Source organism: Bufo bufo, chromosome 2 (genome assembly GCF_905171765.1).
Source record: "Bufo bufo chromosome 2, aBufBuf1.1, whole genome shotgun sequence".
NCBI classification, from domain to species: domain Eukaryota; kingdom Metazoa; phylum Chordata; class Amphibia; order Anura; family Bufonidae; genus Bufo; species Bufo bufo.
In genome coordinates, this window is record NC_053390.1 from 318865226 (window position 1) to 318886888 (window position 21663).

The 21663-nt window shown below is 45.0% G+C and overlaps 1 protein-coding gene across 4 annotated transcripts in view; it reads left to right on the top strand.

Moving 5' to 3' along the window:
* LOC120989087 (contactin-associated protein-like 4) overlaps positions 1-21663 on the top strand; it is a 434442-nt gene that overhangs the window by 407208 nt on the left and 5571 nt on the right. The window lies entirely within an intron of this gene.

Consider the following 21663-nt stretch of genomic DNA (forward strand, 5'->3'; position numbering starts at 1 on the left):
TGCTCCTATTACTTCGATGGGACTGACAGAGATAGCTAGGTGTGGTGCATGCACATCAGTTTTTTTTTCACAAGCGCGACTTAGGGATACCTGCTGCTATGATATGTGGGGGTCCAGTTGGTTGAATCCCAGTGACCATACATTTATCAGTTATCCTGTTCTTAGATATTGGATGTCTTTTTGAGTCAAACCCCATAAAGTAATATTCCAATCATAGGCTCTAATGGCAAATCTGTTAAGTCAAATTACCATACCTACTAACCTTGTCAGTGGTTGATTTGTCACTTATAAAGAGGCGGTAAGACGGTAACACATTTACAGCCATCTTAAAAAATGAATACAAGGAAAGTACAGTTCCATAGGCTTACACCTTTTCTGAAAATAACTAAAGATATTTTGTGTGGTATTCCAAGCGGCACAATCAGCAGCAGTCCCAAACAGGAGTAGGTCTTTTCTCCTTTCTTAACCAAAATAAACTGCAATTCAGGGTCCGCGCTTGAACTTCATCAGTAAGGAACAGTTCACACACAGCAACACTTCCACAAGACGATTTTATCTCGATTCCAAACGATTCCAGCTCCTCGATCTCAATATCCACCAGCAATCACAGCTCTTTTATCCTTTGAAAGAAACTAGACATAGTGCAATATCCACGGGTTGTTGAAACACTACATATTTTATTTTAGTTACAAGATCGACATTTGTTCACATCACATATAAAATCAATTTGCCCATAGGTAGTGTTTAAATAACCCATGGGTATTGCACTATGTTGTGTTCCTTTTAAAGGATAAAATAGCTGTGATTGCTGGTGGATATTGAGACCGAGGAGCTGGAATTGTTTGGAATCGAGATAAAATCGCCTTGTGGAAGTGTTGCTGTGTGTGAACTGTTCCTTACTGATGAAGTTCAAGCGCGGACCCTGAATTGCAGTTTATTTTACACCTTTTCTGCAAAGCTCTGCCAACTTTTTGCTATTCCCCTTCCATATTTTGAGCAGGTCGGAATTTTTTTTTTAAAAACCCTAGATGTACCATTTATTTTGCGACACTTTTTTAGGCAGATTTTTTGCTTAGATATGTTAATCTGAGCCTTTGTGTTATGTTTAAGATACAGTAGAAGGGAAGCAGCAGACTTCCGGCTTGTGAAGTCTTGTACTGATAATTATTAGACATGAGCAAAGTTATGGAGAATTCGATTCGGCTGATTCGCTGAATTTAACAAATAAATCCACTTCGTGACTAATTACTTTGCCTTGAAGTGCATTTTTTTGTATGTAGCGAGCGCACTGATGGGGAATGGCGATGGCGCTGCCCCCCGTCATTGAACCTCACAGATACCATGTTCATCGCTGATCGTGACATCTGATATTAATATTCAGGGCTTTCAAGGGTTAATCCCGTAAAAAATTAAAAACATTCACCTTATCCATTTGATTGTGTCCTGAGGCCTGCGGCAACCACCTTGATTGAAGACAACGCACAAAATCTTGCAGCCTCTTCTTGCACAAATGGACGAGATGTGTTTGTATTTTTATTGTTTTAACCGTGATTTCAGGGAAAATTGATTCGCTAACACGAAGCGTGGGGAAATTCGGCTTCGCAGCAAGTCACATTTTCCCTGAAATTCGGATCGAAGTCTACTTTGAATACTTCAGTTTGCTCAACACTACTGATAATATTGAGAAGTTGTTATGCAAACTACAAACTTACTGTATTGTACATCTGCATCTACTGAAGAATATGGTGCTGTTCCATCAAGCTGCCTACAATTGCGTATTATGGCAACAAAGGGACTCTGTATGCTACAGGCTCCATACACATAGCAATAACTTGTGCAGGAGGCCTTATTATAGCCTATTAACAGATATTTTCCCTGTAAGAAAAACCGTTACAATCAGCATTTGTAAGTAATATGTCATAATACATTTCTTGTTTAGTCATTATAATTAAAATGCAGCAGGTTTTTGATATCTTGCTGTTACAATTGTGGCAAAAATTACTCAAAATTGGCGTTCATTCAATTAAAAGTTGCTTTCTATAAACCAGAAATAAAAAACTGATGGATGTATCACAACTCGAGAATAGAGATGAGCGAATCAAAGTTGAAAAGGTGGTATTAGATCCGAATTTCAGGAAAAATTTGATTTGCACCGAATCCGAATTTCCTCACGCATCCGATTTTTTTCCTAGAATGGCAGCTGCACGTGTTTGGACATGGAGAAAGAAACTCTGGGAACGAGGGATCACCCACAATGCCATGTGTGCAGCCAATCAGCAGCCAGCCAGTCCTGTGATGTCACAGCCCTATAAATAGCCTCAGCCATCTAAGATTCAGCCATTTTCCAATGTACTTAGTGCAGGGAGAGACGTCAGCAGGCGCTAGGGACAGTGGTAGAAAAGACTTTAAAACTTTTATTTTGCTGTATAGAAGTTCAGGGATAGGATAGGGAGGAATCATTTCACAGGATTAAAGCAGAACAGGGTTAAGTAGGGGATTTTACAGCCTGGGTAATAGGAACAGTCCAATTACACCTTGCTGCACTGTCTTGGGGTCCAAATTGCCATTACACAGCTCTGTAATTCCAGCAAACCGTTCTTGCTATTGGGGTGCAAGTGCTGTTTGATACAGCCATTAACAGGAATTATTACAAAGAAATATTTCTACATCTTAGTTGCCCTTGTGCGGTGCAGTTATATAGTATGTTTTAAAGCATTTTTTGGCTTGTATTAGTGGGGGAAAAAAGGTCTTATTAGCTGTTGTGTGGTGAAGTGAGAAAATGACAGTCCTTTTTGTTGTGTATTAGTGGCAAAAGAAAAATATATTTGCTGTTTAGCTGTGCAGTTATATGTTCTAAAGCATTTTGTGGCGTGTATAAGTGGAAAAAAATAAGTGCCTATTTGCTGTTCATCAGTGCAGTTATCTGTTGTAAAGCCCTTTTCGGCGTGTATTAGTGGCAAAAAATATATATTATTTGCCGTTCAGTGGTGCAGTTATACGTTCTAAAGCCTTTTGTGGAGTGTATAAGTGGTAAAAAGTAAGGGCCTGTTCAGCGGGGCAGTTATGTTATAAAGCACTTTTGGCATGTATTAGTTGCTAAAAGTTGAGCGGACACCTGGATGTTCGGGTTCGGCCGAACTTGAACCCGAACCCCATTGAAGTCAATGGGGACCCGAAATTTTGAGCACTAAAATGGCTGTAAAAATGTAATGGAAAGGGCTAGAGGGCTGCAAATGGCATCAAAATGTGGTTAAATGTGGATAGGGAAATTACTTTAAATAACATAAAATACAGTACAGACCAAAAGTTTGGACACACCTTCTCATTCAAAGGGTTTTCTTTATTTTCATGACTATGAAGGCATCAAAACTATGAATTAACACATGTGGAATTATATACATAACAAACAAGTGTGAAACAACTGAAAATATGTCATATTCTAGGTTCTTCAAAGTAGCCACCTTTTGCTTTGATTACTGCTTTGCACACTCTTGGCATTCTCTTGATGAGCTTCAAGAGGTAGTCACCTGAAATGGTCTTCCAACAGTCTTGAAGGATTTCCCAGAGATGCTTGGCACTTGTTGGCCCTTTTGCCTTCACTCTGCGGTCCAGCTCACCCCAAACCATCTTGATTGGCTTCAGGTCCGGTGACTGTGGAGGCCAGGTCATCTGGCGCAGCACCCCATCACTCTCCTTCATGGTCAAATAGCGCTTACTTTCAAAGTTTTCCCAATTTTTCGGGCTGACTGACTGACCTTCATTTCTTAAAGTAATGATGGCCACTTGTTTTTCTGTACTTAGTTGCTTTTTTCTTGCCATAATACAAATTCTAACAGTCTATTCAGTAGGACTATCAGCTGTGTATCCACCTGACTTCTCCTCAACGCAACTGATGGTCCCAACCCCATTTATAAGGCAAGAAATCCCACTTATTAAACCTGACAGGGCACACCTGTGAAGTGAAAACCATTTCAGGGGACTACCCTCTTGAAGCTCATCAAGAGAATGCCAAGTGTGTGCAAAGCAGTAATCAAAGCAAAAGGTGGCTACTTTGAAGAACCTAGAATATGACATATTTTCAGTTGTTTCACACTTGTTTGTTATGTATATAATTCCACATGTGTTAATTCATAGTTTTGATGCGTTCAGTGTGAATCTACAATTTTCATAGTCATGAAAATAAAGAAAACTCTGTGAATGAGAAGGTGTGTCCAAACTTTTGGTCTGTACTGTACGTAAAAATAAAAAATAGTAATCATGATCTAGGAGGACGGGGTCCATATGGAGTAGGAGGTTGAGTAGGCGGTGGATGTGGCCGTGTAGGTGAGGAGGAGGAGGTAGTCTACACAGTTTTTTGGTTTTACATTTTTTTAAATTAGGGTACACCCCAAAACATTTGGAAATATAACCTGTGATAACCACCTCCAGTCGTGCTAAAAACACGTTCAGAAAATACACTGGCTGCAGGGCAGGCCAGCATTTCCAAGGCGTAAAGGGCAAGCTCAGGCAATGTGACCAATTTGGAGACCCAGAAGATGCAAGGGGCAGAACAATAAGTCAGTTAGTGTAGGCGTGTTCAAACATACTGCCCCACCATGTTGCACGTCCCCGTGATGTTCACGATCCAATTGGATATCTGCTCTATCAACTTTCCATGTTCTTTTCTGCGCCTACCATGTTGATCATGGCTGGCGGCGAATCAGGGTTCCACACCGGAGAGGGAGCGTGAGAAAGAGAGACCACATCCAAGGGAGATCAATGGATGAAATTTAATTGTGATTGAGCGTAAATGTGGGAGAAGCTATTAAAACGGAAGATCTGAAGTAAAGGAGGGGGCACGCGGCAATTCGGGGAGGTAGTGACGATAAATAACAATACAGGACTCTTAAGATGCCCTGTTATTTGAATGATTAATAAAAAATTATAGTGAATGTCACTGGGGTATTTTGGATTTGGAAACGTCAGCCAGGAGAGGCCCTGCTGCCGCTTTGTTGACTCTAAATAACTTCTGCCTGATCGCATGTTCCTGTGACATCCACCATCCATTTGGATATCTTCTCTATCAAATTTCAATGATCTTTTCTGAGCCTACCATGTTGATCATGGTTAACGGCGAATCAGGGTTCCACGCCAGAGAGGGAGTGTGAGAAAGGGAGACCTCATCCAAGGGAGGTCAATGGCTGCAATGGAATGAAGTAGAAATGTGGGACAAATTATTAAAGCAGAAGGATCGAAGGAAAAGGCCAATTGAAGACGAATTTTTGAAATTTAAGTCCCTGTCACCTATGCAGAGCAGGGGTTTTTTATATCCAGAAATGGGTTAATGTCACCTACCAATGGAACAGATTATTTTTGAAAATTTCGGTCCCTGTCGCCTATGCAGAGCAGGGGTCTATCACAGCCAAAAATTGTTTAATGTCAATCAAAAATGAAAAAGAAAAATTTGTTAAATTTATTAAGCTGTCAACTAGGTAGTTGAAAATGTAACAGACAAATAGGTAATTTTTTTTTCACCTGTCTACTAGGTATAGCAGTGGTATATCACACCCAAAATAGGTGAATTTCACCCGAAAATGTAACAGACAAATTAGTGAATTTTTTTACTTGTCTACTAGGTATAGCAGTGGTATATCACACCCAAAAATTGGTGAATTTCACCCAAAAATGTAACAGACCAATTGGTGAAATGAAAATAAAATACTTAGAAATAAAAAAAAAACTTGATTTATGAGGTGGAGGTCCATAAAGAGTGGGAGTTTGAGGAGGTGGTGGACGTAGTGGTGTAGGTGGAAGCGGCGGTGGAGAAGGACGAGGTAGCCAACACTTGTTTTTGGTTAAATTTTTTTATTTAGATTTTTTTTATTAGGGTACACCCCAAAAGAATGGGAAATATCAAAAATACAACAATGAGCAATTGCGCTGTAGTATAACAATGGCTGGGTAAGGCCGGTATACATGTCTATTCTGCACAAGGTACGGACAAGTCCTGTGGGATCCATGCCTGGTTCATTTTAATGAACGTGAGCTTGTCCACATTGGCTGTGGACAGGCGGCTGCGCTTGTCTGTGATAACGCCCCCTGCCGTGCTAAACACACGTTCAGATAATACACTGGCTGCAGGGCAGGCCAGGACCTCCAAGGCCTAAAGGGCAAGCTAAGGCCATGTGCCCAATTTGGAAACCCAGAAGTTGAAGAGGGCAGACCCGTCATTCAGTACGTGTAGGCGTGTGCACACATACTGCTCCAACATGTTGGTGAAATGCTGCCTCCTGCTAAGACGTTCCATATCAGCTGGTGGTGCTGGTTGTTGTGGCGCGCTGACAAAGCTTTTCCACATTTCGGCCATGCTAACCCTGCCTTCTGAGGTGCTTGCGGTGCCCCAGCTGCGTTGGCGACCTCTTTCTCCTCCTCTGCCTTCGCTTTGTGCTTCCACTGTCCCCCTGCTGTCAGGTGGGAATGTCACCAGCAGCGCGTCTACCAGCGTGCGCTTGTACTCGCGCATCTTACGATCACGCTCAAGTGAGGGAATTAAGGACAGTATGTTGAACTTGTAACGGGGATCCAGCAAAGTGGCCAGCCAGTAATCAGCACAAGTTAGAATGTGGGCAACTTGTTGCGGAGACACTTCAACATGTAGTCGCTCATGTGTGCCAGGCTGCCCAGAGGCAACGAAAAGCTGTCCTTTGTGGGAGGTGTATTGTCTGTGTCCTCTGTATCCCCCCAGCCACGCACCAGTGATGGCCATGAGCTGGTCTGGGTGCCACCCTGCTGTGAACATGGTTCCTCCTCCTCAATCTCCTCCTCCTCATCCTCCACCTCCTCATCCTCCAGAACTGTGCCATGGCTGGACAATTGTGTACCTGGTGTTTGTGGGTGCAGGAACCCACCCTCGGAGACACTTGTGAATGACTGTCCGGAAACCCTATGAAATAATCCCTCTTCCTCCTTCTCTTCCTGTGCCACATCCTCTTCTATCATCGCCAGGAGCGTTTTTTCAATGAGGCAAAGAAGTGGGATAGTAACGCTGAGAACTGCGTTATCGGCACTGGCCATGTTGGTGGAGTACTCGAAACAGCGCAACAAGGAACACAGGTCTCGCATGGAGGCCCAGTCATTGGTGGTGAAGTGGTGCTGTTCCGCACAGCGACTCACCCGTGCGTGCTGCAGCTGAAACTCCACTATCGTCTGCTGCTGCTCGCACAGTCTGACCAGCATGCGCAAGGTGGAGTTCCACCTTGTGGGCATGTCGCATATGAGGTGGTGAGCGGGAAGGCCAAAGTTACGCTGCAGCGCTAACAGGCGAGCAGCAGCAGGGTGAGAACGCCGAAACCGCGCACAGACTGCCCGCACTTTATGCAGCAGCTTTGACATATCGGGGTAATATTTAAGGAATCTCTGCACCACCAAATTCAGCACATGCACCAGGCAAGGCATGTGCGTCAAACCGGCTAGTCCCAGAACTGCTATGAGATATCACCCATTATCGCACACCACCAGGCCGGGCTTGAGGCTGACTGGCACCAGCCACTCATCGGTCTGTTGTTCAAGGCCCATCCACAGCTCCTGCGCGGTGTGGGCTTTGTCCCCCAAACAGATACATTTTAAAAATGCCTGCTGTCGTTTACCCCTGGCTGTGCTGAAGTTGGTGGTGAAGGTGTTATGCTGACCGGATGAGGAGCCGGTAGAGGATGAGGAAGCGGAATAGGTGGAGGAAGCAACAGGAGGCAAACTGAAGCGCCCTGCAATCCTCGGTGGTGGAAGGACATGCGGCAAACTGCTATCCGCCTCAGGCCCAGCCACCACTGCATTTACCCAGTGTGCTGTTATGGAGATATAACGTCCCTGACCGTGCTTACTGGTCCACGTATCCGTAGTGAGGTGCACCTTGCCACAGATGGCGTTGCGCAGTGCACACCTGATTTTGTCCCCCACTTGGTTGTGCAGGGAAGGGATGGCACCCCTGGAAAAGTATTGGCGGCTGGGTACGACGTACTGTGGGACAGCCACCGCCATAATGCTTTTAAAACTCTCCATCTCCACCAGACGGAATGACAGCATTTCAAAGGTTAGTAATTTTGAAATACTGGCATTCAGGGCCAGGGATCGTGGGTGGGTAGAGCGGTACTTCCTCTTCCGCTTCAGTGTTTGGGAGATGGAGAGCTGAACGCTTCTGTGGGACATTGTGGAGATGCTTGGTGACCCAGATGGTGGTGTTGCTGGCAGATCCTCTGTTTGCGGGGTGGCAGGTGGCACTGTCACTCCAGAAGTGGATGAAGAGGCCGAGACTGCAGCCGAAGAGGAAGCAGGAGGAGCCAGAGACCTTTCTTGTTTTTTGAGGTGTCTATTCCACTGCAGCTCGTACTTTGCACTTAGATGCCTGGTCATGCAGGTTGAGAACGTTTATGCCTCTCTTCAGGCACTAATTGCACATTGTCTGAAAAACTGCCACGCCACTGACTCATTGGAGCTGGCTTTGGTGTGCTTGGTCCCTTTCTGCGGTGGGTAGTAGCAGGCGTACTGTCTAGGGGACGGCCGCTCCGCTTTGCACCCTGCTCTCTCTTCTGCTGTGCTGGTTGCTCTGTGCGACCACCGCCTCTTCCTCCAAACTACACCGGTCACTCGCATGTACTTGATTCCATGTGGGGTCAAGGACCTCATCGTCCTCAACATCATCTTCCACCCAGTTTTCACCCCTGCCCTCCTTGTCGGTCTGCACACTTTCGAAAGCCCCAGCAGTTGGCACCTGTGTTTCGTCATCATCCGAGACGTGCTGTGATGGTCCTCCTATTTACTCATCTTGAAACATAAGTGGTTGGGCATCGGTGCACTCAATCTCTTCCACTTTTGGGGCAGGGCTAGGTGGATGGCCCTGGGAAACCCTGCTAACAGAGTCATCAAAAAGCAGAAGAGAATGCTGCATGACTTGGGGCTCAGACTGCTTGGCTGATTTGCAAGGGGGTGAGGTGAAAGACTGATGGACAGCGGCTGCCGGTGCCATCTCTGATCTTTCATCAGGAGACTGGGGGGAGACAATGTGAAGGAACTGGAGGCACTGTCAGCAAACCAATCTACTATGGCCTGTACTTGTTCTGGCCTCACCATTCATAGAGCCGCATTAGGCCCGACCAAATACTGCTGCAGGTTATGTCGCCTACTCGCACCTGAGGAAGGTGTTTCACTTGTGCGTGTAGCTGGCACAGATCGACCACGTCCTCTCCCTGCAACAGGAGCTCCACCAGCAGCACCACGACCGGGGCCACGTCCCTTATTTGACTCTCTCCTCATATTTCTCAAATTTAGGTTCTTGCCCTAAATGGGTGTTTTTTTAATAGCAGAATAAAACCACAGTATCTAAAGGCTGTATCTCACACATACAGATGCAGACTAGGCCTCAATTAAAGATTTTTGCCCAAAATGGGTGATTTTCTAATAGCAGAATAGAACCACAGTATGTAAAGGGTGTATCTCAAAATGACTTATGCAGCAAAGGCTGCAACATTACGTTTTTTGCCCAAAAAGGGTGTTTTTTTACTAACAGAATATGACAGCTGTATATAACGCTTGAATTTCACACGTGCAGATGCAGCAAGGGCTGTAAAATTGTGTTTTTTGCCCAAAAAGGGTGTTTTTTAAAAGCCAGAAAATTATAGCTGTATTTCTAGCTTAAATTGCACACTGACTAATGCGGCAGAGGCCCAAGATGAAGGCTATTGCAAAAAATTAGTGTTTTTTCAAAGCCAGAAAATTATTGAAGTATTTCAAGCGTGTTTATAACAATCACAGATGCAGCAAAGGCTGCAATATTAGGTATTTTGCCCAAAAAGGTGTTTTTTTTTTACTAACTAAATATGACAGCAGTATATCACGCTTGCATTTCACACGTGCAGATGCAGCAAGAGCTGTGAAATTGTGTATTTTGCCCAAAAAGGGTGTTTTTAAAAACCCAGAAAATTATAGCTGTATTTCTAGCTTAAATTGCTCACTGACTAATGCTGAAAAGGCACCAGATGTAGGATATTGCTAAAAAAGGGTGTTTTTTTTCAAACCTGATTTTTATTGAAGTATTTCAAGCTTGGATTTGAATGTCACTAAAGGACATATGCAGTGCAGGTGCACTGAGCTTGCATAAAATGGCCGCTGCCGCCCACCTAACTGACCGATAAAAATGTATTTTTCTCTGTCACTGGGCAGGGTAAAAAGATTGTGCACTGCACCCACACAACGAACCCTATGTAGATCGCTGAGTTCAATTGGAGTTCTGATTAAAGATTCTGTCCTATTCTCTCCCTCACCACAGCAGCATCCTCTCCCTACACTGAGCACAGCAGAGTGACATGCAGCGCTATGTGACTCCAGCTTATATAGAGGCTGGGTCACATGCTGCACTGGCCAATAACAGCCATGCCATTAGTAGGCATGGTTGTGATGGCTTCTGAGGGCACACAGTTAAACGCTTGTTGATTGACTGCTCTGCAGCCTTTCAAAAAGCGCTAAGAAATCGCCGAACACCGAACCCAAACTTTTACAGAAATGTTCGGGTCCGGGGTCCAAAAATCCAAAAGTTCGGTTCGCTCAACAATATTAGTGGCACAAAAAAAAATCACTTGCTGTTGTGTGGTGAAGTGAGAAAATTACAGCCCTTTTTGGCTTCTTTTAGTGGCAAAAAAATATAAGAAAAAAACAATCAGACCTAGAATTAGACTTCCAATGTTAATCAGATCTCAGCTCACAGCCCCAATCAGACCCTGAATGTTAATAAGACCCCAATAAGACCTCAGATCTGACTCCAATGTGAATGACCCCAAATCAGATCTCAGATAAGAGCCCCATTACCTCTCAAATCAGCCCCCATGCGTCTAATATCAGCCTCCATGCATTACTTTGGTGGCGGGGGGGAACTGCGTCTTATAGGGCGAAAAATACTGTATTAGCCGTTCAGCGGTGCAGTTATATGTTCTAAAGCACTTTTGAATCCTGGCTTTCTCTGCGACTACTCAAAATCGGTACCATGGTGACTGATAACGGGAAGAACATGGTGTTGGTTCTGTTTCAAGGAGGGCTGAGCCATGTGCCCTGCATGGCACACGTGTTCAATCTGGTTGTCAAGCGGTTCCTGAAATCTTCCACCCATCTGCAAGACATCCTAAAAATGGCCAGGAAACTTTGCATGCACTTCAGCCACTCATACATCGCAAAGCACACCCTCCTGGAGCTGCAGCAGCAGAATGGCATGTTTCCATGTGTTGGAATTCCACCCTCCATATGCTGGACCGACTATACGGACAGAGAAAGGCCATAAACGATTTATTGATGATCCAAGAGGACAGGAGTACTCCTCTGTGTAATTTCGATGTCAGCCAGTGGCAGCTCATGCGTGACACCTGCCGTTTGCTCAGGTCCTTTGAGGAGGCCACATTATTTGTCAGTCGCCAGGACTATGGGATGAACAATGTCATTCCACTGCTTCATGTCCTGGAACAGATGCTGGAAAATCTGGCTGGTCAGGGGACTGGAGACGTGGTGCCTAGATCTCACTGCCACATGAGCCCTGTGGGTACTGAACTGGAGGAGGAGGACATTGGAAGCACAAGCAATGTGTAGCGAAATGGGTGGTTTTGCTACACAGGTTACAGGAGAGGAGGAGCAGAAGCAGCCAGAGGAGCTACAGGGCGATGAGGAAGAGGAGGCAGAGGACCCAGACACACCGTCGCGGTATGCAGTGGAGATGGAGGCATGGATTCCCTTCGAGTCCATTGTAAAAATGGCCCGATGCATGCTTACTTGCTTGCATAGTGACAGCCGAACCATTCAGCAGAGGGATGACTTCTGGCTCTCCACCTTGTTGGACTATCGCTACCGGTCCAAAATGGGTTCCTTTTTTACACCGGCTAAGAGGGAGGACAAACTTAACTACTATAGAGACATCCTATGTTGCGAGTTGGCTGCTGCCTATCTGCGCTATCATCCATCCTCTCACAAGTCTGACCGGGGAGCCCTTTGCGCTCACATTCCTTTGCCATGGTTGCTGTGGGAGGGTGGGGGGTAAGAGCAGTTCCAGCTCCATCAGCAGCAACTTGAGTCTAGAGTCGCTGATGAGCAGCTTTCTTCACCCGCCTAATGAAGAAACTACCCACCAGCAGCAGCAAGACCTGAAGCAGGACCTGAACCAGCAAGTGGGGGCATACTTTGACAACACTCTGCCACCCCTCATTGAAGATCCGGTGGACTATTGGGCAGGTAAACTGGAATTGTGGTCGGAACTCACAGAGTTTGCCCTGGAAAAGCTGTCCTGCCCGGCCAGTAGTGTGGCATCAGAGCGGAGTGTTTAGTGTGGAGGGGGCCATAGTTACCCCAAGAAGAACTCGCCTGTCCACCCAAAATATGGAGGAGACTGACCTTTGTCAAGATGAATCAGGCGTGGAACAGCCAGTATATCCACCCACCAATGCCTAATACATCAGACTAGATCATCCATGGTGCCACACCAACACTTTGACAAAAGAGACTGGTTTCTTCTGGCTATCTGCCTCAGCTACTATTCTGATGCTGCCACCCTCCTGATGCCACACATCTGATGCCAAGTTCTTTCTTTCACCCACCATCTTCAGCTGGTACTGGTATTGCCTCCCACCTCCCCACTCTGTCACCTTGTCACTCTGTGGTCTCCTGATGCTTTTGCCACCTCCACATTATGTCACCTTGCCACACTGTGGTCTTCAGATGCTGCTGCCACCTCGATACTATGTCACCTTGCCACTTTGTTGTCTCCTGATGCTGCTGCCAAATTCACACTATTTCACCTTGCAACTCTGTGTTCTCCTGATGCTGCTGCTACCTCAACACTATGTTACCTTGCCACTCTGTGGTCTCCTCATGCTGTTGTTGCTACCACCTCCACACTGTCATTGTGCCACCCTGAGGCCTCCTCCTGATGCTGCTGCCACTTCCACATCCTGTCATTGTGCCACTCTGTGTCCTCCTGATGCTGCCGCCACCTCCACGCTGTCATTGTGCCACTCTGTGGCCTCCTGATGCTGCTGCCACCTCCACACTCTGAAGTATGGAAGATTTAAACCTCCACGCTCCAGTGGCTTATACATATACTCCAGTTTTAACCTTACTCTCTTCCTTCCCCAAATTAGATCATTGACCAATCTCTCCATTAATTTGAAGAACTTGTCAGCAATCCAAATAGGTGAATTTCTTATTACATATAGCAGTTGAGGCAAAATTACCATTTTAACCAACGAGATTCTGTCCGCTCTAGTTGGAGGAAGCCTATTCTCCAGATTATAATCTTAGATCTTATCTTGGAGATCACTGGAAAGAAATTAAGCTGTGTATATTCTTCAAGTCTAGGGGAGATTCTTACACCCAGATACTCAAATAGTTTCGAAACCTTGGGCATATTCTGTGATCCCTCATTGGATAATTAAAAAATTATCCAATAACATCAGATTGGTTTTGGACCAATTGGTATCAAAGCCAGAAGCGTCCCCAAATGCGCTAACTGCTTGGATTATTCTTGGCAAAGTCTCATTTGTGTAATCTATAAAAAATAGGACATAATTTGCGTAAAAAAATATACGTTCCTCCCCCCCTAATACCCTAAAACCTTTAATTGGGGGTCTTGTCTCACCCTGACAGCTAGAGGTTCAATATATATGTCAAATAATAATGGACATGCCCGGAGAGCATCCTCTAACTCCTGAAGGGTTATATATCTCTCAAGGGCCTTCCGCTGTTCCTCTGAAATCCTCAGAAGAATGATAGAGTCTAAATAGACCTCCATCTTCTCTTTAAGGATGTTCTTGTCTGATTGATACATTTCTGAAAAATACTCCAGAAGGTTCAACTTAATTTGATCCGGATTTTCAGTAATTAGCCCTCGTGATGTCTGAATCTTTAATATATCTTTTTTTGGGTCTTGATGTGATATACAGTTGTGTTCAAAATTATTCAACCCCCACTGAAATTGAGTGTTTTGGCCAGTTTGACATTGATTTTCATCATTTCAGTCATCTTGTTTACAATTAAATCAAAGAGGCACTTGTAAGTCAGACAAATTATAACATAACATTTATAATGAAATAACCACAAATGTCTTTTCTGTGCTCACATCATTATCAGTTTTATTCAACCCCCAAGAGATATTCAATCTTAGCACTTAGTACAACATCCTTTTCCAGTTATAACAGCTTTTAAACGTGAAGCATAGTTTGACACAAGTGTCTTGCAGCGATCTACGGGTATCTTCGCCCATTCTTCATGGGCAAAAGCCTCCAGTTCAGTCACATTCTTAGGCTTGCGCGCTGCAACTGCTTTCTTTAAGTCCCACCAGAGGTTCTCAATCGGATTTAAGTCTGGTGACTGCGATGGCCACTTCAAAATGTTCCAGCCTTTAATCTGCAACCATGCTCTAGTGGACTTGGAGGTATGCTTGGGATCATTGTCCTGTTGAAAGGTCCAACGTCTCCCAAGCCTCAGGTTTGTGACGGACTGCATCACATTTTCATCCAATATCTCCTGGTACTGAAGAGAATTCATGGTACCTTGCACACGCTGAAGCTTCCCTGTACCTGTAGAAGCAAAACAGCCCCAAAGCATGATTGACCCCCCGCCATGCTTCACAGTAGGCAAGGTGTTCTTTTCTTCTTCCTCCTCCAAACATAGCGTTGATCCATGGGCCCAAACAGTTCTAATTTTGTTTCATCAGTCCACAGAAAACTTTTGTGGTTTGTCCACATGACTTTTGGCATACTGCAGTTGACTCTTCTTATTCTTTGGAGACAGCAAGGGGTGTGCCTGGGAGTTCTGGCATTGAGGCCTTCATTACGCAGTGTGCGCCTTATTGTCTGAGCTGAAACTTCAGTACCCACATCTGACAAATCTTTTTTCAGTTCCTCAGCAGTCACACGGGGACTTTTCTCCACTTTGCGCTTCAGGTAGCGCACAGCAGTCGAAGTCAGCATCTTCTTTCTGCCACGACCAGGTAGCGTTTCAACAGTGCCCTTTGCCTTGAATTTGCGAAGGATGCTTCCTATGGTGTCTCTTGGTATGTTTAACATCTTTGCAATCTTCTTATAGCCATTGCCCTTCCTGTGAAGAGAAATCACCTCTTCTCTTGTCTTCCTGGACCATTCTCTTGACTTCACCATGTTTGTAAACACACCAGTAAATGTCTAGAAGGAGCTGAGTATCACAGTCCTTTTAAATCTGTCTAATTGGTGCTTATTATGCTTGATTGCTGCTCCTTGACATCCACAGGTGTTTTCAATACCTGATCGAAAACACTTGAATGAACCTCTGTTCTTAAGAGTGGTAGTCTTTAAGGGGTTGAATAATTGTGTCAATGAAGAAATCACAAAAAAAAACATTTAATACTGTATTACAAAAAAAAATGTCATTTTAGTTGCATTTGGTTCTTTAAAAAGTCCTTGTAAGATTTCATTCTGAACACAATTACAAATGTACACTAAATTCCCTAAAACCCTTTACAGCATTGGGGGTGGAATAATTTTGAACACAACTGTAATAGTTGCTAGCAATTAGTAGTATTTTTGTCCCCTAAAAAAAAGTCTACTGGGCCTTATCTAGTAAAAAATCTGAATAAGGGCTCATTCAGACGGCCGTATGCTGTCCGCAAAAATACTGAATGCTATCCGTTTTTTTGCGGATCCGCAAAAAAACGGATCTGCAAAAAAAACGGATAGCATTCAGTATTTTTACAGACCCATAGACTTCAATGGGGCCATGTCCTGATTTTCACGGACAAGTATAGGACATGTTTCATTTTTTTTGCGGATCCGCAAAAAAACGGATAGCATTCAGTATTTTTGCGGACAGCATACGGCCGTCTGAATGAGCCCTAAGCCTGAGTTGCTTTTTGCATAGCCCTTCTGTTTTCCTCAGATCCATTTCCAGCAAATTTATTGGTGTAAAAGAAAACAGCTTCTTTTATTGACTTTTCTCTCAAACCGTAATCCTTCCTTATATGACAAATGTTACTAAAGAATACCCCCCATATACTTTCTATACAGTGCATTAGGTAGTGCAGCATTTTTTTTTTGCGGTTTTGTTGCGTTACCTCAGCTCACAGAGTGACAAAAACTATTGGAACAAATAATTTCTACTAGTGTGATATACCAGTTGTCCCCCAAAAAAACTGATTGAAGCAGGGGTGTTATATACCAATAATATACTTTCTATATAGTTCATTTAGGTAGTGCAGCAATTATTTGCGGTTTTGCTGCGTTACCGTAGCTACAGATAGTAACAAAACCATTACGTCATGAGGAAGGGCTGGAATTGTCTCTGGTAGCCCGAAACGCGTAGACAAGATTAATACTATTTTTTGTAACTAATGGATGAGATTTTACCGCAAGCAAAATAAAAGATTCCTTTATCATAGTGAAGCTGGATTCCATCAACCCTTTTTTCTGCATTGTGCCGCCCGGGCCTGACTTGGGTTATCCGTGCTCACAGGTGAAGGAGGGGCAGGTGAGAGCTGCTGAACTTTCTATTTCTTTAACAAAACCATTGGAACAAATAATTTCTACTGGTGTGATATACCAGTTGCCCCCCAAAAAAACTGATTGAAGCAGGGGTGTTGTATACCAATAATATACTTTCTATATAGTGCATTTGGGTAGTGCAGCATTTGTTTGCAGTTTTGCTGCGTTACTGCAGCTACAGATAGTGACAAACGCTATTGGAACAAATAATTTCTACTGGTGTGAAATACCAGTTGCCCCCCAAAAAAAACAGATCGAAGCAGGGGTGAGATATACCTTCTTCCACAAATACTGCTCTTCTATAGGGACTTTTGTTACAGGGTCATTTTGAAAATGACAGGCAGAGAAAAAGGAAGGCCATTCCGCAGGGGTGGTAGGGGTCGGGCAGGTGCACCAGGCCGGAGCCTAAGTGTGAAGTTGCAAAAGGTGCGTGCGATTATGTCAAAGGACTCACCAGACTTGGTTGAGTGGCTCACTCAGCCTTCTCCTTGTGCACCCTCCTCATCCTCTCTATCTGCATCCTTTTTCACTCTCGGCTGTGTGCACCCCCAATGACACCACCACCATATCCCCTCCGCTCGAGTCAGAGGAAATATTTTCCCATCCATTACAAGACCTTACCGATGCGCAGCCATTCTTGGCATCGGATAAGGAAGAGGAGGTATCAACGGTCGCCACTCAGCAGTCTGACGACAGTACCCAGATCAGCCCAAGGAAAGTGGTACCCGCTGTTGCTGCCTACTCCGAGATCTCTAATGTCAGTGGTGGAGAAGGGGATGATGATGAAATATCTATGGACGTGACGGGGGTGCTCACAAGAGAGGAAGAGGAAAGGAGTTCAGAGGGAGGGACAGAGCAGTTGATAGGGAGGAGAAGGAGGAGAAGCAGGTAGAACTTACAGTGCACACGAGGCAAAAAGCAGACTGCTTGAACGAGCCATCCACCATGCACGGTCACATATGGCGCTCCCAGGACGGCAGAACATGGCTCCGCAGTGTGGGCTTTTTTATAACATGTCCGCTGCTGACAATAGTGTTGCCATCTGCAGCCTGTGCTGTCAGCGCATAAGTCGCGGTAAGCCCAACACTCACCTAGGGACGACCACCTTAAGAAGGCACCTGGCCTCCCATCACCGAGCCCAGTGGGAGCAATACCGTCAGAAACCACAAAGACACACTCCTGGTGCTCCACGTCCTGCCTATTCTCCTTCTCCTCTTTCCTCCCATTTGTCCTCCAACTTCCACCGTGCCGTCGTTGTGTTCATATGGCAAAAGGCAGGCTTCAGTGGGCCTAATATTTAAGTGAAAAAAGATGATGATGCTGGATAACCCTCTTGGCCAACGGCTGACCGCTGGCTTGTCAGAACTTCTAGCCCGCCAACTACTGCCATATAAACTAGAAGACTCAGAGGCCTTTAGAAAATTTTTTGCCTTTGGCACACCCCAATGGAAGGTGCCGTAAAGGAAATATTTCTCCCAAAAGGGCATCCCAGAGCTATATGGACACGTTCAGCGGCAAGTGAATGAATCTCTGGCACACAGTGTCGGTGCCAAAATACATCTGACCACAGACACTTAGTCTAGTAAACACGGTCAGGGAAGGTACATAACTTTTGATGCCCACTGGGTGAACCTTCTGACGGCCCGTGTGGATTTGGTGTTACTGCCACGGATTGCATGCAGGCCTGCCTCTTCTTCTCCTCCTCCTACTCCATCCTCCGTCTCCTCCTCGGCTGACACCTCCTTTTCCAGTGCTACCGCCTCTTCCGCTGTACCCCCCAAGCTCCCCAGAACGTATACGACGTGCCAGGTGAGACATTGCCATGCTGTGCTGCAGCTGTTGTGCCTGGAAGCCAAGAGCCACCCCTGTCCTGCACTCTATTCAGCTTTGCCGTCACAGGCCGATTGGTGGCTAACCCCGCTCAATTTGACAGTTGGTAAAGTGGTGTGCGACAACAGTGCCAATCAGCTGAGCGCGCTGAAACAGGGCAAAATACCACACGTGCCGTGCATGGCACACGTTCTGAACTTAGTCATGTAGCAATTCGTTGCCAAATACCCCAGGGTCCAGGACGTCTAGTTAAATCTCTGGCCATTTTAGAAGATTTTAAACGGCCATGGCTCACCTTGCTGACGTTCAGCGGTGACACCACCTGCCCGTCAGACGTCTGATTTGTGACTGTCCGACGCGATGGAACTCCACCTTGTATATGCTTGATAGGCTACTCTAGCAGAAACGTGCAGTTAACGACTACCTGTACAAACTCTACGGCAGGACAGGTTCTGGGGAGCTTGTTTTTTTTTTTCACCGCTCCAGTGGCTGCTCATGCGCAACGCATGCAGACTTCTGCGGCCATTTGATGAGATCACCAAACTGGTCAGTCGCAGCCAGGGCGCCATCAGTGACATCATACCTTACACCTTCTTTCTGCATTGCGTTGTGTCATTGATCAAGCCGTCTAGGAGCAGGAAGATGAGGAAGTCGCAATACTGGATGAATTCCCAGGGGGGCTAGTCCATCTGAGACAAGTCAACAGGAGTCTGAAGAGGAGTCAGAGGAGGATTGTGCCGGGGCGGAGGAGGAGCAAGAAGAGCATGCTTTAAACATTTCTGGGATCCCTGGTGTTGTCCGTGGCTGGGGGGAGGAGACCGAGGACGACATTATCCTGGACTACGAGCAGGAGACAGGCCACTCCACCGCTTCAAGTTTAGTGCAAATGGGGGCCTTCATGCTCCAGTGATTGAAGAGGGATTCCCATATAAAAAGCATAAAGGGCAAGGACCAATACTGGGTGGCAACGTACTTAGACCCCCGGTACAAACACAAAATGGCGGACATGTTACCAGCATCACAGAGTGCTGTTAGAATGCAGCACTTCCAGGCCTTGCTTCAAGAAATGCTGCATTCTGCTTTTGTGGGCGCTGGCAGAGGAATTTCCACTCACAGAGAAACAGTTGAGCGTACCAATCCAAAAGCGCATGCAAGATGAGGGTGGTTTGAAGATGTGTTGGTCACTTTGGATTTGAGATAATTTTTGCAGGCAACCCATCATCAACCGTTCTCCGAACCCAGCCTCAGGGAATGCCTAGACCGACGGGTGTCCGACTACATCGCGTTAACGGCCGATGTGGACGCTCTAAGGAGTGAGGAACCCCTTGACTACTGGGTGTGCAGGCTTGACCTGTGGCCAGAGCTGGCACAATTTGCCATGGAACTGTTGGCTTGCCCCTCATCCAGTGTCCTGTTCGAAAGGACGTTCAGCACAGCAGGGGGGCTCGTGACCGATAAGCGCACTCGTCTAGCTCACGACAGTGTGGACTACCTCACATTTTTAAAAATGAATGAGGCATGGATCTCTGAGGAATTCAACACCTATTGTAGAATGTGCTCTGCTTTGCGGGTGCCTTAAATTACTGAAGAACAACTGTATCTTAACTCAGTGTTGGATTTATTTACAAATAGGGATATACCTACATTCTAAATACAATTAAGGGAATGGGAAAGGGGATTGGAGGGGGTCAGGATCCTTGAGCTAGCTACACCATTATTTCTCTCTCAGTCACACATGCCATAGGCTTTTCTCTGTACTCAGAACACTCCTCTCCAGCAGGTCTCAGCAAATCACATTCTTGATTGTAGAGTCCAGGAAGACTTGTCTTGTCCCAGAGGTTACCATTGCTCATATTTGTGAGCTAGGTTAGTGCAGGTAATTACACAGGAAGAAAGTTATATCATATACCCCTGCCCCATCCCAGCATGTATGTCCTTGCTGACACAGGTGTGGGCAGTAAATACCAGCAGGGGGTCGGGCTTTCCCCAGGATGCGACAGTCCTGGCAGATCTTCCTTTTATCAGTGTCCTGCCCCAAGAACCCTTTGATGGTCCTCATTTGCATATCCAGCAGACCAGGGCTGATTCAGTTCAAGATATCAAGGAACATCTTTGCATCAAAGCTGTATCATAGATGTCAATTTTATCGGTTCCAACATTCCCTGGTCTTGTGCCTATTGGCACACACAATCAAAAAATAAACCACAGAAACTTGATATCTGCATTACTCCAGTCCTGCAAACTTTCCGGCATTGCGGCCTTTCTTCTGAGACAGTTTCTTCGTCAACATGGGCAGTCATAGACAGAGCAGGAACCCATTCATTCAACAGTCACACGCTATTCATTATGGATATTAATAAATAAATAACAAGTCACCAATATCCCTCATGATAATCACAGGAAAATCTACATATCCTACATTGATATCACATACAGTATATAACATTACACCATGCTAATTGACTCGATCCCTTAACCTGATTGTCATTTAACTACCAACTAATCTTGCTTGTCAGCTGCCTTATATAACTGGAATATGGGCAAGACCACTTTAGCACTATGTGACAGTCTGTGCATTGCAAAGGTCCAATCCAGCTGAATTCTACTTCTCACAAGATCTCATACAATAACAATTAAAAATCAAAAGATACATGATAGATGTATATATGTCTAATACAGGTGATTCTAATGTACGTTGTGCTCTATGTTGGTCATTACGCATAAAGTGAAACCTTGGACTTTTACCCACAATGCCGTACTCTGCATGATTTTAAACTAGACATGTGAAAATTCAGGCCTCATTCATGATAATCGAGTACACTATTTGAGTAAATTAATCACCAACCACATGCTACAAATGTCTGTCATACACATTAACAATTTCCAGAAGGCTGAATAATTTTTCTTGTTGGTCATTCTGCCTTCTTACCCCTGTATAATAGGTGCTGCAAGAGACCTATTATCTGGCTATTCAAGAAGTTTGAATAGATATGGCCATATCAGACTACGGACAATTAGTTTTTAGAACTTCAGTATGGCTTATATATTGATAGGAACTTCTGCTTCCTTCATTTTCCACTCACTGATTTAATGGTGCAAGTAAGAGGAAACAAGAAAACAAAAAGATCTCAGCAATATGTTGAATTTATGCAAAACAACCACATGTGTTCTTCTATTGTCTATGGCAGGCCTTCCCTCATGCAGACTTCTAGCTGATGTCTGTGCGCATTTAAATGGGGCACTGTCATCTTGTTTCAAATAATGCCACACCTCGCAAAAAATACCAGTCACTCTTTTTTTGTTAAGCAGTGTCTAAGAT